This window comes from Ursus maritimus, unplaced genomic scaffold (assembly GCF_017311325.1).
Source record: "Ursus maritimus isolate PB19 unplaced genomic scaffold, ASM1731132v1 scaffold_1, whole genome shotgun sequence".
Classification (NCBI taxonomy): domain Eukaryota; kingdom Metazoa; phylum Chordata; class Mammalia; order Carnivora; family Ursidae; genus Ursus; species Ursus maritimus.
In genome coordinates, this window is record NW_024423343.1 from 53,366,031 (window position 1) to 53,378,693 (window position 12,663).

At 37.2% G+C, this 12,663-nt stretch overlaps 1 non-coding gene across 1 annotated transcript; it reads right to left on the reverse strand.

Annotated features, from left to right (window-relative positions):
* Window positions 1–9,094: 9,094 nt before the first annotated feature.
* LOC121099913 lies at window positions 9,095–9,201 on the reverse strand. The gene has a single exon (XR_005831643.1). It is a non-coding gene; the product is annotated as a U6 spliceosomal RNA (small nuclear RNA).
* Window positions 9,202–12,663: the final 3,462 nt, after the last annotated feature.

The following is a 12,663-nucleotide window of genomic DNA, read 5'->3' on the forward strand; positions in this document are numbered from 1 at the left end:
TCTGTGTCTGCAAAAAAATGACTTAATCTACAAACAAATGCTTGGGGTAAAGGATTTATAGCAGTTTTTCAAATAGCAGTGGTTTCAAATACTAGTTTTTCTCAAGATATTTCCCCAAGGACTTAGTATAAGAGAACTTCAATTGATGTGTAAATGGAGAAGATTGCCTATGTGGATGATTCAGTAGGGTGCCAAAAACATCCTTCTTACTAATGTCAACAGATTTGGTGCCTTCCTTTCAACGTTCCATGGAAGTGCTCTGAGTCGTAGTAAACCTCAAAAAAACAAGTCTTTTTCTACCACAAACTCTTTTAAGGAGAATGACACGTTCTGTCCACACACCTCAGTGAGAATGATTTACTCTCTTGAGAAAGGAGAAGCCATACAGTGAGTACCCTGGACAAGGCATCCCTGGGAGGCAGAGGTTGAAAGAGGGAGAAAATAGCAAAGAAAAGAGAGACAGAGGCTAAGTCAAACTTGTCTCAATCCTGCCTTCCCAAGACAGAATCCGGCTCCCACCTACGCTCTTTCTGTTCCCATTCTTTTAGTCTCTTTATCTTCCCATTTCGTGCTAGCTTATCAAGAAACAGAAAGTGGAGCAGGCAAGAGGGAAGGTCATGAATCTTCTCAATGTGGGGAAAATAAAAAGAGGGAAGGTCATAAAATTTTTTAATCTTATAAATTATAGCCTTGTTTAGTAAAAAATAAAAAAGTAATGCTCCAGAGAGAAATCATGGAGAGACAATGGCACAGGCTGGCTTCCCCGAAGAGCAAGACCAAGTCAGATTAGTAGGCAGGAGGTTCATAAAGAGTGTTCTAGGGGCCATCATCTATGTGAGGGGAAGGGAAGGCAAAGAGAAGGGAAAAGAACTGGCAGAGGGAGAAACTGAGCTGTGATAGATTCTCAGTGAAAGCCTTTGTCCTCTGGAATGTTCTTTAGATGGTTCAATCCTTCTGAGATACTTTGAATTGAGTGGGGCAAGATGACCAGGCCTTTATACCTTCACACTGACCCGTGATTGGATGCAGAACATCTTGGGAACGGAGTGTGACCTTAGGCAAGGGCATTCTCTTAGCTGAAACAATCCCTAAAGGGGGCTGGCAAGTGAGGGCTGATTTGCCTGCAGCATCCCTAAAAGCTAGAGGAATCAGGCCTTCAGGTCTGGAAAGGGATTCAGGTAGTGTTTCACAGTGTCTACCACAGAGAGAAAATTAGTACCTACCACAGAGCTTGATATATTACTCAACAAACACTGGCTGAAGAGATGAGTTTTCTTGTTTTGTCTTTCAAATTGCTTGCCCTTTTCCAACAGAAAAGCAAATGTGATATTATTAAAGCTTTTACAGAAGAACAATTGCCTTTGATGTAAGTTTTTGTCAAGTACAAAGACTGGCAAGAAATCTTTGTAATGGAACTATACCTGTGGCCAGGGAAAATGGCATTATGTAACAGACATCTGTGAGAGTCCGCTGTAACTTTATGTGCATTTAGTTTTGCATTTTTGTAAAAAAGTATTTCCATTTTGAAACAATGTCAAATGTACAGAAAACTTACAAAAGAGCACAAAGAACTTTTGTTATTTGAACAATTTGAGAATATGTTTCTGACCAGATACTCCATTACCTCTTAATACCTTAGTGTGTATTTCTAATATACAAGGACATTCTCTTATCTCACTGTGATACAACCAACCAAGATCAGGAAACTAACATTGACACATTACCACTGTGAAATCCTTAGACCCTGTTCAAGTTTTGCAAATGTTCCATTGCCATTTACAGCAAAAGGATCTAGTCCAGAATTAAGGTGTTGTAGTTTCAGGTCTCCTTAGAGGTCTTCATTCAGTTGCAAATAGTCCCTCAAGCTTTCCTTGACTTTCGGGACCTTATCACTTTTGGAGAATATGGGTTAGTAATTTTTAGGATGTTTCCCAGTTTAGTTTTGTCTCATGTTTCCTTAGGATAAGGTTATGCTCCTTTGGCAGGCATCTCACAGAAGTGATGAAGTATTCTCATTACATCCTATTGGGTGGGGGTAGGTTTCACATTTTCAATTTGTCCCACACTGGGGTAATCACTCTGATCATTTGATTAAAATTATGTCTTCCAGTCTCTGCTATTATAAAGTAGTCTAATTTCCCTTTTTAATCCATAAGTATTTTGTAGGGAGATACTTTGAGATAATGTAAGTATCTCATTCTCATCAAACTTACAACTTATTTATATCAGTATGGATTCATGGATTCATATATTATTCAATAGGTTATAATTTACTACTACTATTATTTATTTTAATGTTCAAATCATCCCAGACTTATCTAGTGGTATTCACTTCGAGCTGACGTCTGTGTCCTTTTGACTTCCCCTCCATCATTTTGGGAAGCATTTCCTTACTTTAACACAAGAAGATGCTCCAGGTTTAGTTTGGACTTCCTCTGCCTGAATCCTGGAATGAGCCATTTTTCCAAGCCTCTAACACTAGCTCTCCACTAGTGTCCTGGACCCATCATGAAGATGTAAAAGAGATGCTCAAGAGGACTCTATGAATGCTAGATAATGGATTGTTTCTTGCTCTTTGATTTTGAAAGATACAACACTCTGAGCTTGAAATCCTAAGCAACAAAGATACAGATATCCTAAAAGTTTATTGCAGTATCTTCACTGTATAGATGTATCTTTAGCATATCTAGAAGGTAATGCACTTAATCATACTTGTATAACATAGAGCAGTTATATAACCAAGGCCTGTAAAGAGTGATAAAACCTGTTTAAAACTGCTCTCTGGAAAGATTTGTGACCATCAGTTCAGCGGCGTGGTTGGTGGACTTTAAGCAGAAGACATGGGTTTGTGTCTCAGTGGAACAGCTAATATAAAAATAAGCTCTCCTTCACTAGGTTGCTGAAAACATTAAATGAGATAGTTCCTGTAAAATTGCCATGTAAACTGAAAAAAAAAGTTATTTTAATATAACATTTTATTTAGAAATGCTAACAATCACTTCAATGTTAAAACCTCTGAAAGTGAACTCCTTGGTTTTCTCAAGGAAAAAAAAAAAAAAAAACCAGTGTGCCCAAAATCTTTAATACCATTAGACTTTTTAAAATGTGAGATTGCCTTTATATGCCATATTTTTTCATAGTACCTTTAATATATCACGAATTGCAATTTTGTAGAAATCTCTGATTATGCTATTATTTCTTAACTTCCTCACATGCTTTTTCTTTGGTTTTTTTAAAAGATTTTATTTATTTATTTGACAGAGAGAAAGAAACACCCAGTGAGAGAGGGAACACAAGCAGGGGGAGTGGGCTCCCAGCGGAGGAGACTGATGTGGGGCTCGATCCCGGAACTCCGGGATCACGCCCTGAGCAGAAGGCAGACACTTAACGACTGAGCCACCCAGGCGCCCCTCACATGCTTTGTTAAATTCAGAATATCTTCTTCTTTGAGGTCATCTACAGATAAAGTGTTAAGCTGTTAAAATTACTGAGAATGGACTACTAATGAAAATAAAAAGCCTGCAGCTTTTTCAAAGGTAAGAAAATGGTTTGTTAGACTGTGGGTGGCCTGTGGTAGACCTGAATAATGTGTCACGAAGAAAGAGAAATATTAAGGAATTCTCACTTGTTCTTCAGTGGGAGACTTGTCGAAGAAACAAACTATGAATTACTGCTAATTTTTTAGTATAAGAATAGTATTGTTTTTCAGAGTCCTCATCTTTTAGAATACATACTGAATATTTTAAAATGAAATAGGAGAGAGATATTTTTGCTGAGGAGAGTGGGTCAGAGTATACTTCAGGGTCAGCACTTTTTTTTTTTTTTTGTAAATCCAAGATAATAAATGTTTTAGGCTTTGCAGGCCACACAATCTGTTGCAACTACTAACCTCTGCTCTTATAGCATGAAAGTGGGCAGAGGCAACATGTAGACACAGAGTATAGCTGTGTTCCAATAAACTTGATTTACAAAAACAGACAGTAGGCTTGATTTGACCTGTGGGTCATAGTCTCTCAAACCCTGGTATAAATGAAATAAGATTTACCATGATTAATAATTATGAAGCTTCGCCATGGGTACATAGAGGTCATTAAACTATTCTGTGTATATTATATATTTGAAATTTTCTGCAATAAATTATATACAGTAAAAAAGTAAAAATAAACAGAGATAAAAACTTGTATAAGGCAAAGAGAATGGGATAACCAGGCTGTGATAAAATATACTAATATTTAATATACACACTTAAAAGTAGTTTATCTTTGGATGCCTGGGTGGCTCAGTCAGTTAAGTATCTGCCTTCAGCTCAGGTCATGATCCCAGGGTCCTGGGATCAAGTCCCACATTGGGCTCCCTGCTCAGGGGAGAGCCTGCTTCCCCCTCTGCCTGCTGCTTCCCCTGCTTGTGCTCTTTCTCTCCCTCTGACAAATAAATAAATAAAATCTTTAAAAAAATAATAAAAGTAGTTTATCTTAATGATCAGATTTTTGGTAAGAATAGAGAACTATTTCCTATTTTCCTTTTATATAATTAGCCTGATCATTTTTCCAAATGTACTGAATTTGAATATTTATATCTATCCTTTAAGAAACTCGTTATTTTTTGTAATGTACTAAATTAAAGCATACTTCAGTACCAAGATTTTATGTTTAAAAACCATCACAGAAATAACAGAGAACCTTCATAGAGATAGTATTCTATAACTTTGGGCGGCAATGCTATTAAAAGTTCAAGGTTCAAGGGTCCCCCCACTCCAGGTCCATGACTGTGATACATATGAAAGAAAAATACACAGCTTAAAAAAAAAAAAAAAGACACAACTTTGTTCAGTAAGATTCATTTCTGTGAGGTAGGAACAGAAAAGAAATGCAGTGAAGAAATGGGCACTGGAGCCATGGGCCTGAAGGAGTGCATTGTGAAGTAAGCAGAAGCAATTGAGAGTCTACATTCTCTTTTGGGGAGACTAAAAGTGTCTTAGATGAGATGGAGGTCAGGGACAGGTGTGCTGCCTAAAACAAGGGACTGGGCTGGGGGATCCTCGCTCACTTCCACTCCCTTACAAGGAAACTTTAAAAAGCTGCTGTTGGCTACTTCTTGGCCCTATAGCTTTATGGGAAGTTGTGGGCTTCTGGAGGCAGAACAGAAGTGCAGGCTGGGAACCAGAATCTCACATATTACCATGGAGGATGAGATAAATTACTGGCCCAAATTCTTCTCCCTTCTCCATACCCATGTCCTATGCCATTCTAAGTCTGAAGTTCTTTCCACAAAAGGCAGTATACTTCTCCAGCCTTTGACTTCAGGCTCAGCCATGCACTTTGTTTTGGCCAGTGGCCTTTTAGTAGATGTGATGAAAGCAGGTGCTTGAAATGTGCTCGTCTGATAGGGCTTACCTTCTTGTACTTCTGTCACCTCACTGGAAAGAGTCTTACCCAGAGTAGCTGCCACTCTTCAACCCCAGCCCTAGCATGACTATTTGAGCAGAACTGCCCTCCCTGCCCATAGCCCTGCAATGTGAAGCAGCGCTGCTTTGGCCATTGCCACTTAAGCTGCTGTATCTGACCTGCAGACCCATGAGAGAATTAAAAGCTTATCGTTATGTGTCACTAAGATTTTTGTACTTGTTTGTTATGCAGCAATAGCTAGCTGATACAGCAAACCTAATACTGGGATGGTGGGTAAAAAAAAAAAAGCTTAGAGGACAGGTGATGGATAGTATGATAACTATTATAGAAGTTGAAAAATGACAACATGTGTTTAGTAAAACTGTTGCCTGTGGTAACATGAAGGATAACAGGATGACTTCTAGGCACATGTTCAAAGTATGAAGCAGTTATTTTTAGTTCTATTTTATAAGGTGCTATAAGAAAAAGATACGTTTGGGGGAGAAAAACTGCCAACTTGCAAGAAGAATTTAGGAGAATTTAGAGTCCAGAGCTTGTTTGTTTGGCAAATAAGCCTCTTCATCTCCAGGCAGGCAGGGAGTCTCAGATTCAGCCTGGGAGGTGGGGAGTAGGGATATTAAACTAAGGGTATTGCTGTAACTTCCTGTATTAAAACACCTAAAAGAATTAAGGTGGTGCCTGGTAGAACCTTTCAGTTGGACAAATAGGTTTCTAGAAAGCTTAAGGGCAGGGCCCCTTAGAAGCCTAATGGGTGGAAGTTCCTCATAGTGAAATCTAGAATGAGAGGCATGTGCCAAAAAGAATCATAGGGTGGTTCTGTCGAATAGAACTCACTGAAAACAAATATAGAGAAAATCTATGTTTTTGAGAGAGCTGTATTGATAAACAAACCACCAGCTAAGAGTCCAAGGGAATGAGATGGAGTTATAAAGACTGCTGGGCCAAAAACTTCCTATAGGGGGAAGTAGCTGAGAAAACTTCCCAGCACCAGAAGGGGCATACTCTCCAGTTTCAGAAGTGACCAAAGGGGATGATAGAAATCTAAAGAATTTAACTTCTGGGAGGCGAAACCAAGAGAAGTTTAGAACAATGGATTGGAGAACTGTTAAGAAGCAGAATTAGGGTCTAATCAAGGAAAATTCTTTTTTCTCAGAACAGGGGTACCTGGCAACATTTTTCGTATAGTATTTTAGAACAAGTGAATGCTAATAATGCCTTTTAATCTCTCCCTTTTGACTAGCAGTTAATTGTAGTTATCTTATCCCAGGTTCTATCATTCCATGTGGTATAATGGTGGGGGAAGATTACACACACCCATACACATCTTGGTTCACAGGTTTCCAGATGAATGGGAACCACATTCAAATTTGATGTATATTGTAAGTTACCGGATATTGATCATGATGCCATGATTAGAGGAGGCTGTTGGGGGTCTTAGGATAAGGGTCAATCTGTTTATAGAGGACACATATAAATAATTGTGGCCAAGAAGGTGGACTGTGGTTGACTGAACTGATTCCTGGCCTCAAGTCTTCACCCTTCTTTGTGTCCACCCTTTGCCTTTTTAACTTTGAATAATATATTTAAATTGCTCCTTAATTTGGGGCTTGACTATAGGACCTGCTTTAGCCAACAGATGTTTGTAGATGTTATATAAGCAAGGGCTTGAAGTGCTTGCACGATGGGTTTTGCCCTATTGTGCTCCTGCCTTTATCATGAGATAAGCTTCCCCTGGATAGCTGCTTCTCCTTCAGTTTGGGCTCAACAATGAACACAAGTGGTACTGCCCAAGCTGACTACAGACCCACAGTCTGAATTAGAGCTGTCCCATAGACTTGTGAGCAAGATAAACACTTATCACTGTGTACCACCAAGACTTTGAGACTGTACTGGCAATAACTAATCAACACAGGCGAGAAATTTCTAATTGTCAATGTACAACCTGATTTGAGACTAGAGAGCCTGGGAGTGTGTTGGCCAAGTGCAAAATCCTTAGATAGAAAGTTGTAGATAACAAAACAAGCTTTCCTATTCAAAATAAATATGAAAGTCAAAGTTCCAACGCACATGAAGACATCTATCATTAAAAAACACTGTCATAAGAAAAAACACTGCCATAAAATCAATAATCAGAACAATGATTTGCTCCAGATTAAATTGAAATAAAAGGACAATCTAAAGAAAGAAAAAAGACTGTTTCATATTCTCAAAGACATGAAGCAATACATACATATTTTAAAAGAATAAGACATTATAAAGCAAAATCAGGCATGATAAAAATAGGAAGAATTAAAAATTAGAAAAACATACCTATTGAAATAGAAAACTCAATGGGCACTCTAGTCTGCACACAGTCTAAGAAAGATATCCTATATTAGAAACGATTACTGAAGAATTAATCCAGAATGAAACAGAAAGAGATTTTTAAAAATAAGAATGAGAAAATAAGTGACACAGAGGACAAAATGAGAGACTCACTAATGGAATTTCCAGAACAAGAAAATAGAGAAATTACAAAGAAGCAGTATTTGAAGAGATAGTGGCAAAGAACTTTCCAAAATGGAAGAATAACTCCTAGGATTAAAAGTGCATTTTGTACAGAGCAGGATAAACATAAATTCATTTCTAGAAACATCATGGTAAATGCAGGATATCAAACATAAAGTAAATCAAACTATCATGCTATACACCTTATATGGTGATTGATATATATCAACTATTTCTTAACAAAAGTAAGAAAAAAATACAGAGAAAAATCTTAAAAGTAGTCACTAAAGAGGAAAAAAATAATTAACTATACAGGAATGATAACCAATTAAATCAATATCAGATTTCTAATTCGGAAATATAAATGATAGAACACATTGGAACAACAGCTTAAAACTGGTGAGGGGGAAAAGAACTCTGAATGTAGAATTCTATACTCAGGCAAAAGCTATCATCCAAAGAGTGGAAGCAAAATAAAGACACTTAGAGACAAAAGCAAAACAAAACTCCCAAACACATCTCACTGGAATAACCACTAAAGATTGCAAGAAGAAAAGTGAATCCCAGAGAAAGAAGTTAGATGCAAAAAGCTATTGTGCCTATCTGGTATGCAAATTATATATCACTACACTATTTTAACAAAAAGAAAAAAAGTGAGCATAAAATATGTTGGTATATTTGAACATTGATTTTTTAAAAAAATATATGACAAAAAAGTTGATGTTAAGCTAACCTTACATCTGAAGGAGTTAGAAAAAGAAAAACAAAGCCCAAAGCCAGTAGAAGGAAGGAAATAATAAAGATTAGAGCAGAAATAAATGAAAAAGAGACTAAAAAAAATAATAGAACAGATCAACGAAACCAGGAGCTGGTCCTCTGAAAAGATAAACACCATTGAAAAAACCTTTACCCAGACTCAAGAAGAAAAAAAGAGTGGACTCAAGTAAATAAAATCAGAAACGAAGGAGCAGAAAAAACAATTGACACCACAGAAATACAAAGGATTGTAAGAGAATATTATGAAAAATTATATGACAACAAATTGGACAACCTACAAGAAATGGATAAATTCCTAGAAACACGTAACCTTCCAAAACTGAATCAGGAAGAAATAAAAATTTTGAACAGACTGATTACTAGCAATAAAATGGAATCAGTAATCAAAAAACTTCCAACAAACAATAGTTCAGGACCAGCTAGCTTCACAGGTGAATTCTACCAAACATTTACCTGTCATCCTTGCACAGGCACTGTGTTAATCTTCTCCGTATCATTCCAATTTTAGTGTCTGTGCTGCCAAAGAGAGCACCTACCAAACATTTAAAGAACAGTTAATACCTATTCTTCTCAAACTAGTCCAAAAAAATAGAAGAGGAAGGAATACTTTCAAATTAATTCTACGAGGCCTGAGTTATCCTGATAGCAAAACCAGATAAAGACACTACAAGGCAAAACAAAACGAAACAACCCCAATAGGCCAATATCTCTTATGAACATAGATGCAAAAATCCCCAACAATATAATAGCAAATTGAACCCAACAATACATTAAAAAAAATCATTCACCACTATTAAATAGGATTTATTCCAGGGATGCAAGCATGGTTTAATATTTACATGTCAATTAATGTTGATACATTACATTAACAAGAGAAAGGATAAAAACCATATAATCATCTCAATAAAGGCAGAAATATCATTTGACAAAGTACAAAGTCCATTCATGATAAAAACTCTCAACAAAGTAGGGTTAGAGGGAACATATCTCAACATAATAAAGGTCATATATGCAAAACCCACAGCCAACATCATACTCAATGGTGAAAAACTGAGAGCTTTTCCTTTAAGATCAGGAATAAGACAGGATGTCCACTCTCACCCCTCTTATTCAACATAGTGCTGGAAGTCCTAACCACAGCAATCAGATGAGAAAAAATAAAAGGCATCCAAAGTGGTAAGGAAGAAGTAAAACTTCCATTATTTGCAGATTACCTGATACTATACACAGAAAACACTGAAGACTCCACCAAAAAAACTACTAGAATTGATAAATGAATTCAGTAAGTCACAGGATACAAAATTAATATATACAAATCTATTGCATTTCTACACAATAATGAAGTAATTAAAGAAATTAAGAGAAATTAAGAAGACAATCCCATTTACAATTGCACCCCTAAAAAAAGATGATGCTAAGTTTTTAGACAAGAATAAAAGATAGGAATTTGGTAACAGGTAAATAAAATGAAGTAATCTTCTTTTTCCTGTTTGAAAGGAAGATAGAAATATTGAGTAACTTTAGACTTTGGTAAAAATTTTATAGATATATATGTAGAATATAAGGGTGGCCACCAGGGAAGAGGACTACAATTTATAGCTTCCAAATGAGGAAAACATAAAGGATGAGGGGAAAATATAGAAAATCTTTTCAACCTAGTGAAAAACCAGAACTAAAGCAAATGTAAATAATGGTAAACAGAGCACATAAAATGGTAAAAAAAAAAAAAATTCAGATTTCATTAATCACGTAAATGTTAGGATTAAACCAACATGTTGAATAACAAACAGAATCAGATTTCATAAAAATATAAAAGCAGCTACATGTTCCTTATAAGCGATATATCCAAAGTAAAATGACACCGAAGACTTAAAGGGATAAAGACATACAAGGCAAAATTCTGCTTCTGGAAACAATAGGGCACCTTTTATCTAAGTCTTCTATAGTAGTTATAAACTCTGGGCAACATATTAAAAAACAGCTAATTGAAGGCACTGGAGAATGACCAAAAGCAGGCAGAAACTGAGAGAAATAAACATTTTGGGAATCACACTGGGTGAGATTTGTTTATAAACCTTTTTACCTGACAGTACTCTCGTGTCCTCTTGGGAGCAGGGATGCTAGAACTCAAGCAGAAAAGTACTGTCTTACTGCTTTGAGGAGTCACCTGGCTGAGTTTAGAGATGCCCGAACAACTTTGAAGTTAGGGAGGACAATCCAAAAGGGGAAAGAGTCGCAGCATAGAGTCCCAAATCTATAATAAACCTCACCCCAATTTTTAGCTGACTCCTTTGGCTGTACTCGTGCAGGACAGACTGCAAGGGGGCTGATGAAAAACATCAGGTGGAAGGCTGAAAACTGCGACAGAAATTTCAGCTGCAGCCCATTGCAAAAGAGATGGAGCTGGAAGTTTGGGTCCAGATAGATTAAGTGCCTTCTAAGACAACAAAGAGTGCTCTTCAAAAGGAGATAATAGAATCTGGAATCTGTACAATGATTTGTTTCCAATCTCCTGTATACAACAAAACACTACTAAACATGTGGATGTTTATAGCAGATTTATTCTGCAAGCTGAAAACAACCCAAATGTCCATCAATAGGGAAATGGATAAATTGAGAACTATTCTAACAATGGAATACCACTCAGACGTGAAAAGGAATGAACCACTGATATATACAATAGCATAGATGTCTCTTACAGACCTGCTGAGACAGGGAAACACAAGAGTATCTGTCGTATGATTCCAGGTATGTGATGTTCTAGAAAAGGCAAAACTGTTGTGCAAACAAGCAGAAATAGGATCATCTCTTGTGAGAATGATGGGAGAGGGGTGTGAGAGAACTTGCTGCTTCAGTGGATAGGTCCATATCTTGAAGGAGGGTGGCTGTCAAGAACCTTGAAGGGTCTGAGGTTTTACCCTGCTTGCAAGATAGCAAGTTTGCCTGCCAATCTTGTGGATGCTGGCAGAAGACACAAAACTTCTGGGTCAGACAAAGAACTTTATTATCCACAGCACAATAAACAGTTTCAGCATCATGTCTGCATTGGTTCTTCTTGTCTCCTAAGCCTTAAACAGGTAACAAAGAGGGGCCCAGATTGATGCTGTGTATGCAGTAAGCTTGTGTCAGAACTGAAGATTCTCAAGCTTCAGGAACCTGAATCTTTTATAAAGGGCAGTAAGTGCGCCTGCCCTTTGCTCTGGAAGAAGACAGCATCTTATTATACTGGACGGTAAACAAACCTGCCTTTTGCTCCAGAGGGGACAGTACCTTCCAAGATGGTTCACTATAAAAACATTCCTGAAAAGAGAGACAGTGCCTCTGCTTTCAAGACATACAGAAACCGTCTCCAACAGTGAGCTACAAGAATGTCTGATTTGTCAAAATTTATTGAATCTTATACCTATTTTTTGCACACTGCTCTATAATTTTTACCTCAAAAATGAAACAGAACAAAAGGACCTGTAAAACAAAAAGAATTAGGTATGTACAAATTAAGGGGAATAGTAAAAGGGGGAATTCTTTCATGTTGGTGAATCCTTTGAAAGAGGTTTGGGAGGAGTCAGCCTGCTCTACCAAAGTGTCAGCTGACCCTAAAGTCCACTATTTCTTTAAACTCATAAGAATTAGACTAATCTACATGAGGACAAGGAAGATATTCTTTTTCTTCTTCTCACCATTGTGTCCCTAGGCACTCAGCACATAGGTGCTCAATATAGCTGCTAGGTAAGCTTGTGCAACCAAGGTAAAAAAAGGAACCAATGCTTTGACTCCAAAGCACTGAGTTGTCATTCCTGTTTCTGCCATCTGTATTCCTCTTCTCTTTTGCTTTCTTCACTTCCTCTCATCTCAATTATACTTTTCTCTCCTTTTCTGTCACCCCACTGTCTCAAGGGGCCACACAATGGGATAAAATTCTCTCTCCATTACATGCACTATTTTTATGTCAAAGATTTTATGCTTCACTCTTAAAGAACAGTGCTTAAATTACAAT